This window comes from Schistocerca piceifrons, unplaced genomic scaffold, assembly GCF_021461385.2.
Source record: "Schistocerca piceifrons isolate TAMUIC-IGC-003096 unplaced genomic scaffold, iqSchPice1.1 HiC_scaffold_690, whole genome shotgun sequence".
NCBI classification, from domain to species: Eukaryota; Metazoa; Arthropoda; class Insecta; order Orthoptera; family Acrididae; genus Schistocerca; species Schistocerca piceifrons.
Window position 1 is genome coordinate 61,138 of NW_025728938.1, and position 13,283 is coordinate 74,420.

The 13,283-nt window shown below is 54.4% G+C and overlaps 22 non-coding genes across 22 annotated transcripts; all 22 read right to left on the reverse strand.

The window, feature by feature from the left end:
- Nucleotides 1-456: 456 nt before the first annotated feature.
- Trnal-uag lies at nt 457-538 on the reverse strand. The gene has a single exon. It is a non-coding gene; the product is annotated as a tRNA-Leu (tRNA).
- Nucleotides 539-1,285: 747 nt separating this feature from the next.
- On the reverse strand, nt 1,286-1,357 carry Trnah-gug. The gene has a single exon. It is a non-coding gene; the product is annotated as a tRNA-His (tRNA).
- A 386-nt stretch (nt 1,358-1,743) lies between these two features.
- On the reverse strand, nt 1,744-1,815 carry Trnae-cuc. Its single transcript has one exon. It is a non-coding gene; the product is annotated as a tRNA-Glu (tRNA).
- A 445-nt stretch (nt 1,816-2,260) lies between these two features.
- Nucleotides 2,261-2,342, reverse strand: Trnal-uag. Its single transcript has one exon. It is a non-coding gene; the product is annotated as a tRNA-Leu (tRNA).
- Nucleotides 2,343-3,089: 747 nt separating this feature from the next.
- On the reverse strand, nt 3,090-3,161 carry Trnah-gug. The gene has a single exon. It is a non-coding gene; the product is annotated as a tRNA-His (tRNA).
- A 386-nt stretch (nt 3,162-3,547) lies between these two features.
- Trnae-cuc lies at nt 3,548-3,619 on the reverse strand. Its single transcript has one exon. It is a non-coding gene; the product is annotated as a tRNA-Glu (tRNA).
- A 445-nt stretch (nt 3,620-4,064) lies between these two features.
- Trnal-uag lies at nt 4,065-4,146 on the reverse strand. The gene has a single exon. It is a non-coding gene; the product is annotated as a tRNA-Leu (tRNA).
- A 747-nt stretch (nt 4,147-4,893) lies between these two features.
- On the reverse strand, nt 4,894-4,965 carry Trnah-gug. The gene has a single exon. It is a non-coding gene; the product is annotated as a tRNA-His (tRNA).
- A 385-nt stretch (nt 4,966-5,350) lies between these two features.
- Trnae-cuc lies at nt 5,351-5,422 on the reverse strand. Its single transcript has one exon. It is a non-coding gene; the product is annotated as a tRNA-Glu (tRNA).
- Nucleotides 5,423-5,867: 445 nt separating this feature from the next.
- Nucleotides 5,868-5,949, reverse strand: Trnal-uag. Its single transcript has one exon. It is a non-coding gene; the product is annotated as a tRNA-Leu (tRNA).
- A 747-nt stretch (nt 5,950-6,696) lies between these two features.
- On the reverse strand, nt 6,697-6,768 carry Trnah-gug. Its single transcript has one exon. It is a non-coding gene; the product is annotated as a tRNA-His (tRNA).
- A 386-nt stretch (nt 6,769-7,154) lies between these two features.
- Trnae-cuc lies at nt 7,155-7,226 on the reverse strand. The gene has a single exon. It is a non-coding gene; the product is annotated as a tRNA-Glu (tRNA).
- A 445-nt stretch (nt 7,227-7,671) lies between these two features.
- On the reverse strand, nt 7,672-7,753 carry Trnal-uag. Its single transcript has one exon. It is a non-coding gene; the product is annotated as a tRNA-Leu (tRNA).
- A 747-nt stretch (nt 7,754-8,500) lies between these two features.
- Trnah-gug lies at nt 8,501-8,572 on the reverse strand. The gene has a single exon. It is a non-coding gene; the product is annotated as a tRNA-His (tRNA).
- Nucleotides 8,573-8,958: 386 nt separating this feature from the next.
- On the reverse strand, nt 8,959-9,030 carry Trnae-cuc. Its single transcript has one exon. It is a non-coding gene; the product is annotated as a tRNA-Glu (tRNA).
- Nucleotides 9,031-9,475: 445 nt separating this feature from the next.
- Trnal-uag lies at nt 9,476-9,557 on the reverse strand. Its single transcript has one exon. It is a non-coding gene; the product is annotated as a tRNA-Leu (tRNA).
- A 747-nt stretch (nt 9,558-10,304) lies between these two features.
- On the reverse strand, nt 10,305-10,376 carry Trnah-gug. Its single transcript has one exon. It is a non-coding gene; the product is annotated as a tRNA-His (tRNA).
- A 386-nt stretch (nt 10,377-10,762) lies between these two features.
- Trnae-cuc lies at nt 10,763-10,834 on the reverse strand. Its single transcript has one exon. It is a non-coding gene; the product is annotated as a tRNA-Glu (tRNA).
- A 445-nt stretch (nt 10,835-11,279) lies between these two features.
- Trnal-uag lies at nt 11,280-11,361 on the reverse strand. The gene has a single exon. It is a non-coding gene; the product is annotated as a tRNA-Leu (tRNA).
- Nucleotides 11,362-12,108: 747 nt separating this feature from the next.
- On the reverse strand, nt 12,109-12,180 carry Trnah-gug. Its single transcript has one exon. It is a non-coding gene; the product is annotated as a tRNA-His (tRNA).
- Nucleotides 12,181-12,566: 386 nt separating this feature from the next.
- Trnae-cuc lies at nt 12,567-12,638 on the reverse strand. The gene has a single exon. It is a non-coding gene; the product is annotated as a tRNA-Glu (tRNA).
- A 445-nt stretch (nt 12,639-13,083) lies between these two features.
- Trnal-uag lies at nt 13,084-13,165 on the reverse strand. The gene has a single exon. It is a non-coding gene; the product is annotated as a tRNA-Leu (tRNA).
- Nucleotides 13,166-13,283: the final 118 nt, after the last annotated feature.

Sequence of the window (13,283 nt, forward strand, 5' to 3'; positions counted from 1 at the left end):
ACCACACCGGACAACGACGGCAGTGCTCTTTCCAGCGAACGCAGCAGCCGCCCACGGTTAACTGACGACAACTGTAAAAAATCCACTCTCTCGCGTTATAGAACGGCGTGCTCCGGACGCATTTCGTGGAGACGAACGCCAGCAATGATGAGAGCAAAAGGTGCCTACAAATCCTGTCGTTGCACCACGCACTGTTCTACGACAATTCACCAAGCAGACGCTCACGCCTTGTTGTGCTGTTTCCTTTGCGGGCAATGAGTGCATCTGCCTTCGACACAGGAAACATTACACGTTCGGCAGCTGTGGGATTGGAACCCACGCCTCCGAAGAGAATGGTGCCTGAAACCAGCGCCTTAGACCGCTCGGCCACGCTACCTACACAACACGCGCGTCACAAGAGCTGCGTCCTACCCCACGAGGACACACCGCAACGGCACAAAAATGAGACGTAAAAAGTGGCAACGGTGGGATTCGAACCCACGCCTCCGGAGAGACTGGTGCCTAAAACCAGCGCCTTAGACCGCTCGGCCACGTTACCGTTGGATCAGCAGCGGCAAAACGTTTCGTTTGTACTACAAAGATCACTTCGAAATGGAAGTATCTTGGCAATCGCCGTGCCATGTATTTCCACTGCTCTCCCACTGGAAGCGTCTCTTTAGGCCATCCACAGCAAGAAAAAGCCGTGCCCGCCGTACGGTAGCGACGCCACTTGTCTGTAGCTGTCGCAGTTAAGGAGACAGCGTCAAGAGACGTTTTCGTGCCGTGACCAGGTTTCGAACCTGCGCTTTCCTTAACCACTAAAGTATCGTAGCTGTAACTGTCAGGCGGAGCTAGAATGCTCCATGTATCAAACATATGTGAGCTCAAGGAGGTTACACTTGAAGGAAAAGCGGCAGGTTAACGCGATCACATCAAAACCCCCGGCAGCTACGGGATTCGAAACCGCGCCTACAGAGAGACTGGTGCCTTAAACCAGCGCCTTAAAGCGCTCGGCCACGCTACATGCGCTGCTTGGTGCGCCAGTGTTCCTAGCATTTGTAGAAACAGTGCACGCCACAGCTTCCTGTTCTGCTGGGACTGGCTGCTCATCCATCGCACTTCAAACGACTGCCCTTTTCGACTACAGAGAGCAGCGGACGTCTGCGCTCTGGGAGGCGACATTACGTGTTGGGGATGAAGTGGTAGTGCTAACTGCGGCCTGCGGAACACGAGTGAAAAAATCAAGAGAGTACTGTCATTTCGAGTACTCGCCATTGCAACGGCAGCAAGGCAAAACTTTCAAAATTGCCGTGACCAGGATTCGAACCTGGGTTATTGCGGCCACAACGCAATGTCCTAACCACTAGACGATCACGGCCATGGCCACGGAGGCGCCCGCGAAGGCAGCTGGCTGCAATGCAAGTGGCGATACCCAGCAAAGCCTAGGCCAAGGTGTACGCCACAGCAGTGTCAGACACGGTCTCCATCACATGTATACGAGCAAATGAACGTGCCTGCGCTGTCAGGACTCTAACTACAGTGGTTAGCTGCATTCACCTCCGTGGCAATGTCTTGCAGTCCTCCAAGCCTCTTGACTACAGGTACCGGTATGTGGCTCGATAACAAGTGGATAGACGCCGCATCTCTCTCGCCGTCAGGTGTTGCCGCGAGTCATACTTAACGTAGCTTTCTGCACGCGTCAGCGTAGCGTCAGTCGAGCAAAGTCGAGACAAGTCGCATAGGAGGAGCAACAAAAACGCGCAATTCCGGTACCGGGAATCGAACCCGGGCCTCCTGGGTGAGAGCCAGGTATCCCAGCCACTAGACCACACCGGACAACGACGGCAGTGCTCTTTCCAGCGAACGCAGCAGCCGCCCACGGTTAACTGACGACAACTGTAAAAAATCCACTCTCTCGCGTTATAGAACGGCGTGCTCCGGACGCATTTCGTGGAGACGAACGCCAGCAATGATGAGAGCAAAAGGTGCCTACAAATCCTGTCGTTGCACCACGCACTGTTCTACGACAATTCACCAAGCAGACGCTCACGCCTTGTTGTGCTGTTTCCTTTGCGGGCAATGAGTGCATCTGCCTTCGACACAGGAAACATTACACGTTCGGCAGCTGTGGGATTGGAACCCACGCCTCCGAAGAGAATGGTGCCTGAAACCAGCGCCTTAGACCGCTCGGCCACGCTACCTACACAACACGCGCGTCACAAGAGCTGCGTCCTACCCCACGAGGACACACCGCAACGGCACAAAAATGAGACGTAAAAAGTGGCAACGGTGGGATTCGAACCCACGCCTCCGGAGAGACTGGTGCCTAAAACCAGCGCCTTAGACCGCTCGGCCACGTTACCGTTGGATCAGCAGCGGCAAAACGTTTCGTTTGTACTACAAAGATCACTTCGAAATGGAAGTATCTTGGCAATCGCCGTGCCATGTATTTCCACTGCTCTCCCACTGGAAGCGTCTCTTTAGGCCATCCACAGCAAGAAAAAGCCGTGCCCGCCGTACGGTAGCGACGCCACTTGTCTGTAGCTGTCGCAGTTAAGGAGACAGCGTCAAGAGACGTTTTCGTGCCGTGACCAGGTTTCGAACCTGCGCTTTCCTTAACCACTAAAGTATCGTAGCTGTAACTGTCAGGCGGAGCTAGAATGCTCCATGTATCAAACATATGTGAGCTCAAGGAGGTTACACTTGAAGGAAAAGCGGCAGGTTAACGCGATCACATCAAAACCCCCGGCAGCTACGGGATTCGAAACCGCGCCTACAGAGAGACTGGTGCCTTAAACCAGCGCCTTAAAGCGCTCGGCCACGCTACATGCGCTGCTTGGTGCGCCAGTGTTCCTAGCATTTGTAGAAACAGTGCACGCCACAGCTTCCTGTTCTGCTGGGACTGGCTGCTCATCCATCGCACTTCAAACGACTGCCCTTTTCGACTACAGAGAGCAGCGGACGTCTGCGCTCTGGGAGGCGACATTACGTGTTGGGGATGAAGTGGTAGTGCTAACTGCGGCCTGCGGAACACGAGTGAAAAAATCAAGAGAGTACTGTCATTTCGAGTACTCGCCATTGCAACGGCAGCAAGGCAAAACTTTCAAAATTGCCGTGACCAGGATTCGAACCTGGGTTATTGCGGCCACAACGCAATGTCCTAACCACTAGACGATCACGGCCATGGCCACGGAGGCGCCCGCGAAGGCAGCTGGCTGCAATGCAAGTGGCGATACCCAGCAAAGCCTAGGCCAAGGTGTACGCCACAGCAGTGTCAGACACGGTCTCCATCACATGTATACGAGCAAATGAACGTGCCTGCGCTGTCAGGACTCTAACTACAGTGGTTAGCTGCATTCACCTCCGTGGCAATGTCTTGCAGTCCTCCAAGCCTCTTGACTACAGGTACCGGTATGTGGCTCGATAACAAGTGGATAGACGCCGCATCTCTCTCGCCGTCAGGTGTTGCCGCGAGTCATACTTAACGTAGCTTTCTGCACGCGTCAGCGTAGCGTCAGTCGAGCAAAGTCGAGACAAGTCGCATAGGAGGAGCAACAAAAACGCGCAATTCCGGTACCGGGAATCGAACCCGGGCCTCCTGGGTGAGAGCCAGGTATCCCAGCCACTAGACCACACCGGACAACGACGGCAGTGCTCTTTCCAGCGAACGCAGCAGCCGCCCACGGTTAACTGACGACAACTGTAAAAAATCCACTCTCTCGCGTTATAGAACGGCGTGCTCCGGACGCATTTCGTGGAGACGAACGCCAGCAATGATGAGAGCAAAAGGTGCCTACAAATCCTGTCGTTGCACCACGCACTGTTCTACGACAATTCACCAAGCAGACGCTCACGCCTTGTTGTGCTGTTTCCTTTGCGGGCAATGAGTGCATCTGCCTTCGACACAGGAAACATTACACGTTCGGCAGCTGTGGGATTGGAACCCACGCCTCCGAAGAGAATGGTGCCTGAAACCAGCGCCTTAGACCGCTCGGCCACGCTACCTACACAACACGCGCGTCACAAGAGCTGCGTCCTACCCCACGAGGACACACCGCAACGGCACAAAAATGAGACGTAAAAAGTGGCAACGGTGGGATTCGAACCCACGCCTCCGGAGAGACTGGTGCCTAAAACCAGCGCCTTAGACCGCTCGGCCACGTTACCGTTGGATCAGCAGCGGCAAAACGTTTCGTTTGTACTACAAAGATCACTTCGAAATGGAAGTATCTTGGCAATCGCCGTGCCATGTATTTCCACTGCTCTCCCACTGGAAGCGTCTCTTTAGGCCATCCACAGCAAGAAAAAGCCGTGCCCGCCGTACGGTAGCGACGCCACTTGTCTGTAGCTGTCGCAGTTAAGGAGACAGCGTCAAGAGACGTTTTCGTGCCGTGACCAGGTTTCGAACCTGCGCTTTCCTTAACCACTAAAGTATCGTAGCTGTAACTGTCAGGCGGAGCTAGAATGCTCCATGTATCAAACATATGTGAGCTCAAGGAGGTTACACTTGAAGGAAAAGCGGCAGGTTAACGCGATCACATCAAAACCCCCGGCAGCTACGGGATTCGAAACCGCGCCTACAGAGAGACTGGTGCCTTAAACCAGCGCCTTAAAGCGCTCGGCCACGCTACATGCGCTGCTTGGTGCGCCAGTGTTCCTAGCATTTGTAGAAACAGTGCACGCCACAGCTTCCTGTTCTGCTGGGACTGGCTGCTCATCCATCGCACTTCAAACGACTGCCCTTTTCGACTACAGAGAGCAGCGGACGTCTGCGCTCTGGGAGGCGACATTACGTGTTGGGGATGAAGTGGTAGTGCTAACTGCGGCCTGCGGAACACGAGTGAAAAAATCAAGAGAGTACTGTCATTTCGAGTACTCGCCATTGCAACGGCAGCAAGGCAAAACTTTCAAAATTGCCGTGACCAGGATTCGAACCTGGGTTATTGCGGCCACAACGCAATGTCCTAACCACTAGACGATCACGGCCATGGCCACGGAGGCGCCCACGGAGGCAGCTGGCTGCAATGCAAGTGGCGATACCCAGCAAAGCCTAGGCCAAGGTGTACGCCACAGCAGTGTCAGACACGGTCTCCATCACATGTATACGAGCAAATGAACGTGCCTGCGCTGTCAGGACTCTAACTACAGTGGTTAGCTGCATTCACCTCCGTGGCAATGTCTTGCAGTCCTCCAAGCCTCTTGACTACAGGTACCGGTATGTGGTCGATAACAAGTGGATAGACGCCGCATCTCTCTCGCCGTCAGGTGTTGCCGCGAGTCATACTTAACGTAGCTTTCTGCACGCGTCAGCGTAGCGTCAGTCGAGCAAAGTCGAGACAAGTCGCATAGGAGGAGCAACAAAAACGCGCAATTCCGGTACCGGGAATCGAACCCGGGCCTCCTGGGTGAGAGCCAGGTATCCTAGCCACTGGACCACACCGGACAACGACGGCAGTGCTCTTTCCAGCGAACGCAGCAGCCGCCCACGGTTAACTGACGACAACTGTAAAAAATCCACTCTCTCGCGTTATAGAACGGCGTGCTCCGGACGCATTTCGTGGAGACGAACGCCAGCAATGATGAGAGCAAAAGGTGCCTACAAATCCTGTCGTTGCACCACGCACTGTTCTACGACAATTCACCAAGCAGACGCTCACGCCTTGTTGTGCTGTTTCCTTTGCGGGCAATGAGTGCATCTGCCTTCGACACAGGAAACATTACACGTTCGGCAGCTGTGGGATTGGAACCCACGCCTCCGAAGAGAATGGTGCCTGAAACCAGCGCCTTAGACCGCTCGGCCACGCTACCTACACAACACGCGCGTCACAAGAGCTGCGTCCTACCCCACGAGGACACACCGCAACGGCACAAAAATGAGACGTAAAAAGTGGCAACGGTGGGATTCGAACCCACGCCTCCGGAGAGACTGGTGCCTAAAACCAGCGCCTTAGACCGCTCGGCCACGTTACCGTTGGATCAGCAGCGGCAAAACGTTTCGTTTGTACTACAAAGATCACTTCGAAATGGAAGTATCTTGGCAATCGCCGTGCCATGTATTTCCACTGCTCTCCCACTGGAAGCGTCTCTTTAGGCCATCCACAGCAAGAAAAAGCCGTGCCCGCCGTACGGTAGCGACGCCACTTGTCTGTAGCTGTCGCAGTTAAGGAGACAGCGTCAAGAGACGTTTTCGTGCCGTGACCAGGTTTCGAACCTGCGCTTTCCTTAACCACTAAAGTATCGTAGCTGTAACTGTCAGGCGGAGCTAGAATGCTCCATGTATCAAACATATGTGAGCTCAAGGAGGTTACACTTGAAGGAAAAGCGGCAGGTTAACGCGATCACATCAAAACCCCCGGCAGCTACGGGATTCGAAACCGCGCCTACAGAGAGACTGGTGCCTTAAACCAGCGCCTTAAAGCGCTCGGCCACGCTACATGCGCTGCTTGGTGCGCCAGTGTTCCTAGCATTTGTAGAAACAGTGCACGCCACAGCTTCCTGTTCTGCTGGGACTGGCTGCTCATCCATCGCACTTCAAACGACTGCCCTTTTCGACTACAGAGAGCAGCGGACGTCTGCGCTCTGGGAGGCGACATTACGTGTTGGGGATGAAGTGGTAGTGCTAACTGCGGCCTGCGGAACACGAGTGAAAAAATCAAGAGAGTACTGTCATTTCGAGTACTCGCCATTGCAACGGCAGCAAGGCAAAACTTTCAAAATTGCCGTGACCAGGATTCGAACCTGGGTTATTGCGGCCACAACGCAATGTCCTAACCACTAGACGATCACGGCCATGGCCACGGAGGCGCCCGCGAAGGCAGCTGGCTGCAATGCAAGTGGCGATACCCAGCAAAGCCTAGGCCAAGGTGTACGCCACAGCAGTGTCAGACACGGTCTCCATCACATGTATACGAGCAAATGAACGTGCCTGCGCTGTCAGGACTCTAACTACAGTGGTTAGCTGCATTCACCTCCGTGGCAATGTCTTGCAGTCCTCCAAGCCTCTTGACTACAGGTACCGGTATGTGGCTCGATAACAAGTGGATAGACGCCGCATCTCTCTCGCCGTCAGGTGTTGCCGCGAGTCATACTTAACGTAGCTTTCTGCACGCGTCAGCGTAGCGTCAGTCGAGCAAAGTCGAGACAAGTCGCATAGGAGGAGCAACAAAAACGCGCAATTCCGGTACCGGGAATCGAACCCGGGCCTCCTGGGTGAGAGCCAGGTATCCTAGCCACTAGACCACACCGGACAACGACGGCAGTGCTCTTTCCAGCGAACGCAGCAGCCGCCCACGGTTAACTGACGACAACTGTAAAAAATCCACTCTCTCGCGTTATAGAACGGCGTGCTCCGGACGCATTTCGTGGAGACGAACGCCAGCAATGATGAGAGCAAAAGGTGCCTACAAATCCTGTCGTTGCACCACGCACTGTTCTACGACAATTCACCAAGCAGACGCTCACGCCTTGTTGTGCTGTTTCCTTTGCGGGCAATGAGTGCATCTGCCTTCGACACAGGAAACATTACACGTTCGGCAGCTGTGGGATTGGAACCCACGCCTCCGAAGAGAATGGTGCCTGAAACCAGCGCCTTAGACCGCTCGGCCACGCTACCTACACAACACGCGCGTCACAAGAGCTGCGTCCTACCCCACGAGGACACACCGCAACGGCACAAAAATGAGACGTAAAAAGTGGCAACGGTGGGATTCGAACCCACGCCTCCGGAGAGACTGGTGCCTAAAACCAGCGCCTTAGACCGCTCGGCCACGTTACCGTTGGATCAGCAGCGGCAAAACGTTTCGTTTGTACTACAAAGATCACTTCGAAATGGAAGTATCTTGGCAATCGCCGTGCCATGTATTTCCACTGCTCTCCCACTGGAAGCGTCTCTTTAGGCCATCCACAGCAAGAAAAAGCCGTGCCCGCCGTACGGTAGCGACGCCACTTGTCTGTAGCTGTCGCAGTTAAGGAGACAGCGTCAAGAGACGTTTTCGTGCTGTGACCAGGTTTCGAACCTGCGCTTTCCTTAACCACTAAAGTATCGTAGCTGTAACTGTCAGGCGGAGCTAGAATGCTCCATGTATCAAACATATGTGAGCTCAAGGAGGTTACACTTGAAGGAAAAGCGGCAGGTTAACGCGATCACATCAAAACCCCCGGCAGCTACGGGATTCGAAACCGCGCCTACAGAGAGACTGGTGCCTTAAACCAGCGCCTTAAAGCGCTCGGCCACGCTACATGCGCTGCTTGGTGCGCCAGTGTTCCTAGCATTTGTAGAAACAGTGCACGCCACAGCTTCCTGTTCTGCTGGGACTGGCTGCTCATCCATCGCACTTCAAACGACTGCCCTTTTCGACTACAGAGAGCAGCGGACGTCTGCGCTCTGGGAGGCGACATTACGTGTTGGGGATGAAGTGGTAGTGCTAACTGCGGCCTGCGGAACACGAGTGAAAAAATCAAGAGAGTACTGTCATTTCGAGTACTCGCCATTGCAACGGCAGCAAGGCAAAACTTTCAAAATTGCCGTGACCAGGATTCGAACCTGGGTTATTGCGGCCACAACGCAATGTCCTAACCACTAGACGATCACGGCCATGGCCACGGAGGCGCCCGCGAAGGCAGCTGGCTGCAATGCAAGTGGCGATACCCAGCAAAGCCTAGGCCAAGGTGTACGCCACAGCAGTGTCAGACACGGTCTCCATCACATGTATACGAGCAAATGAACGTGCCTGCGCTGTCAGGACTCTAACTACAGTGGTTAGCTGCATTCACCTCCGTGGCAATGTCTTGCAGTCCTCCAAGCCTCTTGACTACAGGTACCGGTATGTGGCTCGATAACAAGTGGATAGACGCCGCATCTCTCTCGCCGTCAGGTGTTGCCGCGAGTCATACTTAACGTAGCTTTCTGCACGCGTCAGCGTAGCGTCAGTCGAGCAAAGTCGAGACAAGTCGCATAGGAGGAGCAACAAAAACGCGCAATTCCGGTACCGGGAATCGAACCCGGGCCTCCTGGGTGAGAGCCAGGTATCCTAGCCACTAGACCACACCGGACAACGACGGCAGTGCTCTTTCCAGCGAACGCAGCAGCCGCCCACGGTTAACTGACGACAACTGTAAAAAATCCACTCTCTCGCGTTATAGAACGGCGTGCTCCGGACGCATTTCGTGGAGACGAACGCCAGCAATGATGAGAGCAAAAGGTGCCTACAAATCCTGTCGTTGCACCACGCACTGTTCTACGACAATTCACCAAGCAGACGCTCACGCCTTGTTGTGCTGTTTCCTTTGCGGGCAATGAGTGCATCTGCCTTCGACACAGGAAACATTACACGTTCGGCAGCTGTGGGATTGGAACCCACGCCTCCGAAGAGAATGGTGCCTGAAACCAGCGCCTTAGACCGCTCGGCCACGCTACCTACACAACACGCGCGTCACAAGAGCTGCGTCCTACCCCACGAGGACACACCGCAACGGCACAAAAATGAGACGTAAAAAGTGGCAACGGTGGGATTCGAACCCACGCCTCCGGAGAGACTGGTGCCTAAAACCAGCGCCTTAGACCGCTCGGCCACGTTACCGTTGGATCAGCAGCGGCAAAACGTTTCGTTTGTACTACAAAGATCACTTCGAAATGGAAGTATCTTGGCAATCGCCGTGCCATGTATTTCCACTGCTCTCCCACTGGAAGCGTCTCTTTAGGCCATCCACAGCAAGAAAAAGCCGTGCCCGCCGTACGGTAGCGACGCCACTTGTCTGTAGCTGTCGCAGTTAAGGAGACAGCGTCAAGAGACGTTTTCGTGCTGTGACCAGGTTTCGAACCTGCGCTTTCCTTAACCACTAAAGTATCGTAGCTGTAACTGTCAGGCGGAGCTAGAATGCTCCATGTATCAAACATATGTGAGCTCAAGGAGGTTACACTTGAAGGAAAAGCGGCAGGTTAACGCGATCACATCAAAACCCCCGGCAGCTACGGGATTCGAAACCGCGCCTACAGAGAGACTGGTGCCTTAAACCAGCGCCTTAAAGCGCTCGGCCACGCTACATGCGCTGCTTGGTGCGCCAGTGTTCCTAGCATTTGTAGAAACAGTGCACGCCACAGCTTCCTGTTCTGCTGGGACTGGCTGCTCATCCATCGCACTTCAAACGACTGCCCTTTTCGACTACAGAGAGCAGCGGACGTCTGCGCTCTGGGAGGCGACATTACGTGTTGGGGATGAAGTGGTAGTGCTAACTGCGGCCTGCGGAACACGAGTGAAAAAATCAAGAGAGTACTGTCATTTCGAGTACTCGCCATTGCAACGGCAGCAAGGCAAAACTTTCAAAATTGCCGTGACCAGGATTCGAACCTGGGTTATTGCGGCCACAACGCAATGTCCTAACCACTAGACGATCACGGCCATGGCCACGGAGGCGCCCGCGAAGGCAGCTGGCTGCAATGCAAGTGGCGATACCCAGCAAAGCCTAGGCCAAGGTGTACGCCACAGCAGTGTCAGACACGGTCTCCATCACATGTATACGAGCAAATGAACGTGCCTGCGCTGTCAGGACTCTAACTACAGTGGTTAGCTGCATTCACCTCCGTGGCAATGTCTTGCAGTCCTCCAAGCCTCTTGACTACAGGTACCGGTATGTGGCTCGATAACAAGTGGATAGACGCCGCATCTCTCTCGCCGTCAGGTGTTGCCGCGAGTCATACTTAACGTAGCTTTCTGCACGCGTCAGCGTAGCGTCAGTCGAGCAAAGTCGAGACAAGTCGCATAGGAGGAGCAACAAAAACGCGCAATTCCGGTACCGGGAATCGAACCCGGGCCTCCTGGGTGAGAGCCAGGTATCCTAGCCACTAGACCACACCGGACAACGACGGCAGTGCTCTTTCCAGCGAACGCAGCAGCCGCCCACGGTTAACTGACGACAACTGTAAAAAATCCACTCTCTCGCGTTATAGAACGGCGTGCTCCGGACGCATTTCGTGGAGACGAACGCCAGCAATGATGAGAGCAAAAGGTGCCTACAAATCCTGTCGTTGCACCACGCACTGTTCTACGACAATTCACCAAGCAGACGCTCACGCCTTGTTGTGCTGTTTCCTTTGCGGGCAATGAGTGCATCTGCCTTCGACACAGGAAACATTACACGTTCGGCAGCTGTGGGATTGGAACCCACGCCTCCGAAGAGAATGGTGCCTGAAACCAGCGCCTTAGACCGCTCGGCCACGCTACCTACACAACACGCGCGTCACAAGAGCTGCGTCCTACCCCACGAGGACACACCGCAACGGCACAAAAATGAGACGTAAAAAGTGGCAACGGTGGGATTCGAACCCACGCCTCCGGAGAGACTGGTGCCTAAAACCAGCGCCTTAGACCGCTCGGCCACGTTACCGTTGGATCAGCAGCGGCAAAACGTTTCGTTTGTACTACAAAGATCACTTCGAAATGGAAGTATCTTGGCAATCGCCGTGCCATGTATTTCCACTGCTCTCCCACTGGAAGCGTCTCTTTAGGCCATCCACAGCAAGAAAAAGCCGTGCCCGCCGTACGGTAGCGACGCCACTTGTCTGTAGCTGTCGCAGTTAAGGAGACAGCGTCAAGAGACGTTTTCGTGCCGTGACCAGGTTTCGAACCTGCGCTTTCCTTAACCACTAAAGTATCGTAGCTGTAACTGTCAGGCGGAGCTAGAATGCTCCATGTATCAAACATATGTGAGCTCAAGGAGGTTACACTTGAAGGAAAAGCGGCAGGTTAACGCGATCACATCAAAACCCCCGGCAGCTACGGGATTCGAAACCGCGCCTACAGAGAGACTGGTGCCTTAAACCAGCGCCTTAAAGCGCTCGGCCACGCTACATGCGCTGCTTGGTGCGCCAGTGTTCCTAGCATTTGTAGAAACAGTGCACGCCACAGCTTCCTGTTCTGCTGGGACTGGCTGCTCATCCATCGCACTTCAAACGACTGCCCTTTTCGACTACAGAGAGCAGCGGACGTCTGCGCTCTGGGAGGCGACATTACGTGTTGGGGATGAAGTGGTAGTGCTAACTGCGGCCTGCGGAACACGAGTGAAAAAATCAAGAGAGTACTGTCATTTCGAGTACTCGCCATTGCAACGGCAGCAAGGCAAAACTTTCAAAATTGCCGTGACCAGGATTCGAACCTGGGTTATTGCGGCCACAACGCAATGTCCTAACCACTAGACGATCACGGCCATGGCCACGGAGGCGCCCGCGAAGGCAGCTGGCTGCAATGCAAGTGGCGATACCCAGCAAAGCCTAGGCCAAGGTGTACGCCACAGCAGTGTCAGACACGGTCTCCATCACATGTATACGAGCAAATGAACGTGCCTGCGCTGTCAGGACTCTAACTACAGTGGTTAGCTGCATTCACCTCCGTGGCAATGTCTTGCAGTCCTCCAAGCCTCTTGACTACAGGTACCGGTATGTGGCTCGATAACAAGTGGATAGACGCCGCATCTCTCTCGCCGTCAGGTGTTGCCGCGAGTCATACTTAACGTAGCTTTCTGCACGCGTCAGCGTAGCGTCAGTCGAGCAAAGTCGAGACAAGTCGCATAGGAGGAGCAACAAAAACGCGCAATTCCGGTACCGGGAATCGAACCCGGGCCTCCTGGGTGAGAGCCAGGTATCGTAGCCACTAGACCACACCGGACAACGACGGCAGTGCTCTTTCCAGCGAACGCAGCAGCCGCCCACGGTTAACTGACGACAACTGTAAAAAATCCACTCTCTCGCGTTATAGAACGGCGTGCTCCGGACGCATTTCGTGGAGACGAACGCCAGCAATGATGAGAGCAAAAGTTGCCTACAAATCCTGTCGTTGCACCACGCACTGTTCTACGACAATTCACCAAGCAGACGCTCACGCCTTGTTGTGCTGTTTCCTTTGCGGGCAATGAGTGCATCTGCCTTCGACACAGGAAACATTACACGTTCGGCAGCTGTGGGATTGGAACCCACGCCTCCGAAGAGAATGGTGCCTGAAACCAGCGCCTTAGACCGCTCGGCCACGCTACCTACACAACACGCGCGTCACAAGAGCTGCGTCCTACCCCACGAGGACACACCGCAACGGCACAAAAATGAGACGTAAAAAGTGGCAACGGTGGGATTCGAACCCACGCCTCCGGAGAGACTGGTGCCTAAAACCAGCGCCTTAGACCGCTCGGCCACGTTACCGTTGGATCAGCAGCGGCAAAACGTTTCGTTTGTACTACAAAGATCACTTCGAAATGGAAGTATCTTGGCAATCGCCGTGCCATGTATTTCCACTGCTCTCCCACTGGAAGCGTCTCTT